At 51.8% G+C, this 7,167-nt stretch overlaps 1 long non-coding RNA gene across 1 annotated transcript; it reads right to left on the bottom strand.

Annotated features, from left to right (window-relative positions):
- Positions 1-1,519: 1,519 nt before the first annotated feature.
- On the bottom strand, positions 1,520-6,958 carry LOC309654296. Its single transcript, XR_014260114.1, has 3 exons — positions 6,879-6,958; positions 3,983-4,195; positions 1,520-1,856 (listed from the first exon to the last, which is right to left on the bottom strand). It is a non-coding gene; the product is annotated as an uncharacterized lncRNA (long non-coding RNA).
- Positions 6,959-7,167: the final 209 nt, after the last annotated feature.

Here is a 7,167-nt window from a genome sequence, read left to right as displayed (position 1 = left end):
ACCACAGCAATGGCCTCTTTCCCCTCAGAGAACTTGGAAGCGTTTGCTACACTCCAGTAAAACTGGCTGCTCAGGCAGGACGTTCGGGCAGGCTGTGGATATTTTCCACTCAAGCTGAACAGGCCCTGAGAGGCAGGCGAGACTTGAAGACATTCCTTGCCTACCTCTCCTTGAAGGCAGCGGTTAGCACTGTGTTCCAGGGCCCAAAATCTGAGCTGGGGAGGCCTTCGGTCTCCACGAGGAGGCATGCTTTGGGTTCAGTATATCTACGAGTTTCTCAGGAGCAAGTTCTGCTTCCCTTATTTCGCCTCCTTTGGCTGTGTTTGTCAGCCCTTGGTATGCCCTAGGCCCTCGAAAGCAAGAGATTTTCACGGGGAGCCTTTGGAACGGGATATTGATCGAAGGACACTACGGCCACTGTTTGCTCCCATCCAGCCACAGCTCTTCTGTGTTTCATAGGGCGGTGAGGGATAACGAATGGGCACACAGGGTTTATGTTCTTGAAGAGATGTGTACGGCGTTGAGGGAAGGGGTCATTTCAACGCTATGCCAAACTCGGTGTTCTGAGACGGAATAGGAGTCCCAGCCTGGCAGTCTGCAAGAAAGGACGTCTTCACTGAGGAGAGTATGTGCTGTTCTTTCCCCACAAGATGCGGGTCGTTGGAGACTTTCTTGCCTTTCCCTGAATGCACTTTACAGACTGTAGCTGAACGGTGGGCTAAGCGCAGAGAGACCTGCACCAGTAACCTAAACTGTCATTGGGAATTGGCTGGGTCTTTGTGCTCCAAGGCTGAGTAGAAAAGCTAACCTCTTCCAAAACAGAGAGAGGCAGGTCTCCTTCTCGGCGGTCCTACATGATATGCTGTCTCACGAGCTCAAAGCAAAGAAATCCTGGGCAACTGTTGCTTCTGGACAAGCCCCTAACCTTGGGCAAAGGGGTATTCCTAGAAGGAGAAGGAGGCCTTTGTTTCCTCCCATCACGCTACAACTCCTTTGTGTTTCATGGGAGGTAAGATGTAATGAATGGGGGACCCATGGAGTATAGACTTTAAGAGATGTGTCCGGCCTTGAGGGAAGGGGTCATTTCAGGCTACGCCGAACTTGGCGTTCTGAAAAGGAATAGGAGCTCGGGCCAGGCAGGCTGCAAGAAAAGATTTCTCTATGGAGAGGAAATGTGCCGTTCCTAAACAACATGGTGCGGGAGGCTGCAGAGTGTATGCTAATTCACTGAATGCACCTAGGAGACGGGAGCTGAGCAGGGGGCTGATGGCAGAGAGACCTTCAATACTACAGTTCCAAAGTATCATTGGGAGCTGACTGGATCTCTGTGTTCAAAGGCTCGAAGGCAGAAAAGCGAACCTTTGAAAACACGCAGAAAGGCTGGTCTCCTTCTCTGCGATTCTGCATGATATGCTGTCTCACGAGCTCCTGGGAAAGAACTCCTTGGCTAGTGCCGCTTCTGGGCAAGGACATACAGCTAAGCGGCTGAGCAAGGTTGTGCAGAAAGTCCCCGAAATGTAACACTAAGTTTCTTTTTGGAAACATGCTGTGTCACTCTCCAGAAGTGCCCCACTGACCCCTGAAGGGTCTAGAAGCTTTTTCAAGCCACGTACAGCTCAGAGTCTCCCAGCGTCCCCAGGTTTCCTTTCATGTATCCTAGCACACAGCAGAAAGGTTCCTCGGGACGTGAAGCTGTGCTGGCTTCGGGAAAGTTATTTTTCGCAGGGGGGACAGAGGCAATTCAATCTAACCCTGTCAAGGCAGCATCTGCGTTTTCTTCTCTCATGGCGCACTGCACGGGGTTCCATGAACCTGAAATGCTCTCAACGTGTCGCTGACATAACGGGGCAATCAACCTCACTGGTTTCAGTGGAATTCGAGGGTCCAACTCCTCAAGAGGCCTCATCCCTCACGAGCCCCCTAGAAGAAATGTTGCGTCTTGTGTCTCACCATCAAGAGGAGTTCTGTGCACCTTGTTGGTTCCTGGAGCATAGGAAAGATACACTCAATGTGCGGATGTAGGAAGTATACCAGGGCAGACGTCCGTTCACATGCTTCTCCTCTAGGAACTATCCTGCCTGCCCAGAGAGCACTGTGCTCCAAAAGAGTGGCAGTGAAGGCCGTTCACACCACAGCAATGGCCTCTTTCCCCTCAGAGAACTTGGAAGCGTTTGCTACACTCCAGTAAAACTGGCTGCTCAGGCAGGACGTTCGGGCAGGCTGTGGATATTTTCCACTCAAGCTGAACAGGCCCTGAGAGGCAGGCGAGACTTGAAGACATTCCTTGCCTACCTCTCCTTGAAGGCAGCGGTTAGCACTGTGTTCCAGGGCCCAAAATCTGAGCTGGGGAGGCCTTCGGTCTCCACGAGGAGGCATGCTTTGGGTTCAGTATATCTACGAGTTTCTCAGGAGCAAGTTCTGCTTCCCTTATTTCGCCTCCTTTGGCTGTGTTTGTCAGCCCTTGGTATGCCCTAGGCCCTCGAAAGCAAGAGATTTTCACGGGGAGCCTTTGGAACGGGATATTGATCGAAGGACACTACGGCCACTGTTTGCTCCCATCCAGCCACAGCTCTTCTGTGTTTCATAGGGCGGTGAGGGATAACGAATGGGCACACAGGGTTTATGTTCTTGAAGAGATGTGTACGGCGTTGAGGGAAGGGGTCATTTCAACGCTATGCCAAACTCGGTGTTCTGAGACGGAATAGGAGTCCCAGCCTGGCAGTCTGCAAGAAAGGACGTCTTCACTGAGGAGAGTATGTGCTGTTCTTTCCCCACAAGATGCGGGTCGTTGGAGACTTTCTTGCCTTTCCCTGAATGCACTTTACAGACTGTAGCTGAACGGTGGGCTAAGCGCAGAGAGACCTGCACCAGTAACCTAAACTGTCATTGGGAATTGGCTGGGTCTTTGTGCTCCAAGGCTGAGTAGAAAAGCTAACCTCTTCCAAAACAGAGAGAGGCAGGTCTCCTTCTCGGCGGTCCTACATGATATGCTGTCTCACGAGCTCAAAGCAAAGAAATCCTGGGCAACTGTTGCTTCTGGACAAGCCCCTAACCTTGGGCAAAGGGGTATTCCTAGAAGGAGAAGGAGGCCTTTGTTTCCTCCCATCACGCTACAACTCCTTTGTGTTTCATGGGAGGTAAGATGTAATGAATGGGGGACCCATGGAGTATAGACTTTAAGAGATGTGTCCGGCCTTGAGGGAAGGGGTCATTTCAGGCTACGCCGAACTTGGCGTTCTGAAAAGGAATAGGAGCTCGGGCCAGGCAGGCTGCAAGAAAAGATTTCTCTATGGAGAGGAAATGTGCCGTTCCTAAACAACATGGTGCGGGAGGCTGCAGAGTGTATGCTAATTCACTGAATGCACCTAGGAGACGGGAGCTGAGCAGGGGGCTGATGGCAGAGAGACCTTCAATACTACAGTTCCAAAGTATCATTGGGAGAGGACTGGATCTCTGTGTTCAAAGGCTCAAAGGCAGAAAAGCGAACCTCTGAAAACACGAAGAAAGGCTGGTCTCCTTCTCTGCGGTTCTGCATGATATTTTGTCTCACGAGCTCCTGGGAGAGAACTCCTTTGCAACTGACGCTTCTGGGCAAGGACATCCAGCTAAGCGGCTGAGCACGCTTGTGCAGAAAGTCCCCGAAATGTAACACTAGGTTTCCATTAGGAAACATGCTGCGTCACTCTCCAGAAGTGCCCCACTGACCCCTGAAGGGTCTAGAAGCTTTTCCAAATCGCGTACAGCTCAGAGTCTCCCAGCGTCCCCAGGTTTCCATTCATGTATCCTAGCACACAGCAGAAACGTTCCTCGGGACCTGAAGCTGTGCTGGCTACGGGAAAGTTATTTTTCGGAGGGGGAAAGAGGCAATTCAATCTAACCCTGTCAAGGCAGCATCTGCGTTTTCTTCTCTCATGGCACACTGCACGGGGTTCCATGAACCTGAAATGCTCTCAACGTGTCGCTGACATACGGGGCAATCCACCTCAGTGGTTTCAGCGGCATTCGAGGGTCCAACTCCTCAAGAGGCCTCGTCCCTCACGAGCCCCCTAGAAGAAATGTTGCGTCTTGTGTCTCGCCATCAAGAAGAGTTCTGTGCACCGTGTTGGTGCCTGGAGCATAGGAAAGATACACTCGATGTGCGGATGTAGTAAGTATACCAGGGCAGACGTCTGTTCGAATGCTTCTCCTCTAGGAACTATCCTGCCTGCCCAGAGAGCACTGTGCTCCAAAAGAGTGGCAGTGAAGGCCGTTCACACCACAGCAATGGCCTCTTTCCCCTCAGAGAACTTGGAAGCGTTTGCTACACTCCAGTAAAACTGGCTGCTCGGGCAGGACGTTCGGGCAGGCTGTGGATATTTTCCACTCAAGCTGAACAGGCCCTGAGAGGCAGGCGAGACTTGAAGACATTCCTTGCCTACCTCTCCTTGAAGGCAGCGGTTAGCACTGTGTTCCAGGGCCCAAAATGTGAGCTGGGGAGGCCTTCGGTCTCCACGAGGAAGCATGCTTTGGGTTCAGGATATCTACGAGTTTCTCAGGAGCAAGTTCTGCTTCCCTTATTTCGCCTCCTTTGGCTGTGTTTGGCAGCCCTTGGTATGCCCTAGGCCCTCGAAAGCAAGAGATTTTCACGGGGGGCCTTTGGAACGGGATATTGATCGAAGGACACTACGGCCACTGTTTGCTCCCATCCAGCCACAGCTCTTCTGTGTTTCATAGGGCGGGGAGGGATAACGAATGGGCACACAGGGTTTATGTTCTTGAAGAGATGTGTACGGCGTTGAGGGAAGGGGTCATTTCAAGGCTATGCCAAACTCGGTGTTCTGAGACGGAATAGGAGTCCCAGCCTGGCAGTCTGCAAGAAAGGACGTCTTCACTGAGGAGAGAATGTGCTGTTCTTTCCCCACAAGATGCGGGGCGTTGGAGACTTTCTTGCTCTTCCCTGAATGCACTTTACAGACTGTAGCTGAACGGTGGGCTAAGCGCAGAGAGACCTGCACCAGTAACCTTCTAAACTGTCATTGGGAATTGGCTGGGTCTTTGTGCTCCAAGGCTGAGTAGAACAGCTAACCTCTTCCAAACCAGAGAGAGGCAGGTCTCCTTCTCGGCGGTCCTACATGATATGCTGTCTCACGAGCTCAAAGCAAAGAAATCCTGGGCAACTGTTGCTTCTGGACAAGTCCCGTAACCTTGGGCAACGGGGTATTCCTAGAAGGAGAAGGAGGCCGTTGTTTCCTCCCATCACGCTGCAACTCCTTTGTGTTTCATGGGAGGTAAGATGTAATGAAAGGGGACCCATGGAGTATAGTCTTTAAGAGATGTGTCCGGCCTTGAGGGAAGGGGTCATTTCAGGGCTATGCCGAACTCGGCGTTCTGAAAAGGAATAGGAGCTCGGGCCAGGCAGGCTGCAAGAAAAGATTTCTTTACGAAGAGGAAATGTGCCGTTCCTAAACAACATGGTGCGGGAGGCTGCAGCGTCTATGCTACTTCACTGAATGCACCTAGGAGACAGGAGCAGAGCAGGGGGCTGACGGCAGAGAGACCTTCAATACTACAGTTCTAAAGTATCATTGGGAGCTGACTGGACCTCTGTGTTCAAAGGCTCACAGGCAGAAAAACGAACCTCTGAAAACCCGCAGAAAGGCTGGTCTCCTTCTCTGCGGTTCTGCATGATATGCTGTCTCCCGAGCTCAAAGCAAAGAAACCCTTGGCAACTGTTGCTTCTGGACAAGGCTCGTAACCTTGGGCAATGGGGTATTCCTAGAAGGAGAAGGAGGCCGTGTTTCCTCCCATCACGCTACAACTCCTTTGTGTTTCATGGGAAGTAAGATGTAATGAATGGGAACCCATGGAGTATAGTCTTTAAGAGATGTGTCCGGCCTTGAGGGAAGGGGTTATTTCAGGCTATGCCGAACTTGAGGTTCTGAAAAGGAATAGGAGCTCGGGCCAGGCAGGCTGCAAGAAAAGATTTCTCTACGGAGAGGAAATGTGCCGTTCCTAAACAACATGGTGCGGGAGGCTGCAGAGTGTATGCTAATTCACTGAATGCACCTAGGAGACGGGAGCTGAGCAGGGGGCTGATGGCAGAGAGACCTTCAATACTACAGTTCCAAAGTATCATTGGGAGCTGACTGGATCTCTGTGTTCAAAGGCTCGAAGGCAGAAAAGCGAACCTTTGAAAACACGCAGAAAGGCTGGTCTCCTTCTCTGCGATTCTGCATGATATGCTGTCTCACGAGCTCCTGGGAAAGAACTCCTTGGCTACTGCCGCTTCTGGGCAAGGACATCCAGCTAAGCGGCTGAGCAAGGTTGTGAAGAAAGTCCCCGAAATGTAACACTAGGTTTCTATTAGGAAACATGCTGTGTCACTCTCCAGAAGTGCCCCACTGACCCCTGAAGGGTCTAGAAGCTTTTTCAAGCCACGTACAGCTCAGAGTCTCCCAGCGTCCCCAGGTTTCCTTTCATGTATCCTAGCACACAGCAGAAAGGTTCCTCGGGACGTGAAGCTGTGCTGGCTTCGGGAAAGTTATTTTTCGCAGGGGGGACAGAGGCAATTCAATCTAACCCTGTCAAGGCAGCATCTGCATTTTCTTCTCTCATGGCGCACTGCACGGGGTTCCATGAACCTGAAATGCTCTCAACGTGTCGCTGACATAACGGGGCAATCAACCTCACTGGTTTCAGCGGAATTCGAGGGTCCAACTCCTCAAGAGGCCTCATCCCTCACGAGCCCCCTAGAAGAAATGTTGCGTCTTGTGTCTCACCATCAAGAGGAGTTCTGTGCACCTTGTTGGTTCCTGGAGCATAGGAAAGATACACTCAATGTGCGGATGTAGGAAGTATACCAGGGCAGACGTCCGTTCACATGCTTCTCCTCTAGGAACTATCCTGCCTGCCCAGAGAGCACTGTGCTCCAAAAGAGTGGCAGTGAAGGCCGTTCACACCACAGCAATGGCCTCTTTCCCCTCAGAGAACTTGGAAGCGTTTGCTACACTCCAGTAAAACTGGCTGCTCAGGCAGGACGTTCGGGCAGGCTGTGGATATTTTCCACTCAAGCTGAACAGGCCCTGAGAGGCAGGCGAGACTTGAAGACATTCCTTGCCTACCTCTCCTTGAAGGCAGCGGTTAGCACTGTGTTCCAGGGCCCAAAATCTGACCTGGGGAGGCCTTCGG

This window comes from Balaenoptera physalus (assembly GCF_965194825.1).
Source record: "Balaenoptera physalus genome assembly, contig: HAP1_SCAFFOLD_2513, whole genome shotgun sequence".
Taxonomy (NCBI): Eukaryota; Metazoa; Chordata; class Mammalia; order Artiodactyla; family Balaenopteridae; genus Balaenoptera; species Balaenoptera physalus.
The sequence above is the reverse complement of the archived record's forward strand: the minus strand, read 5'-3'. Positions and strand labels throughout refer to the sequence as shown.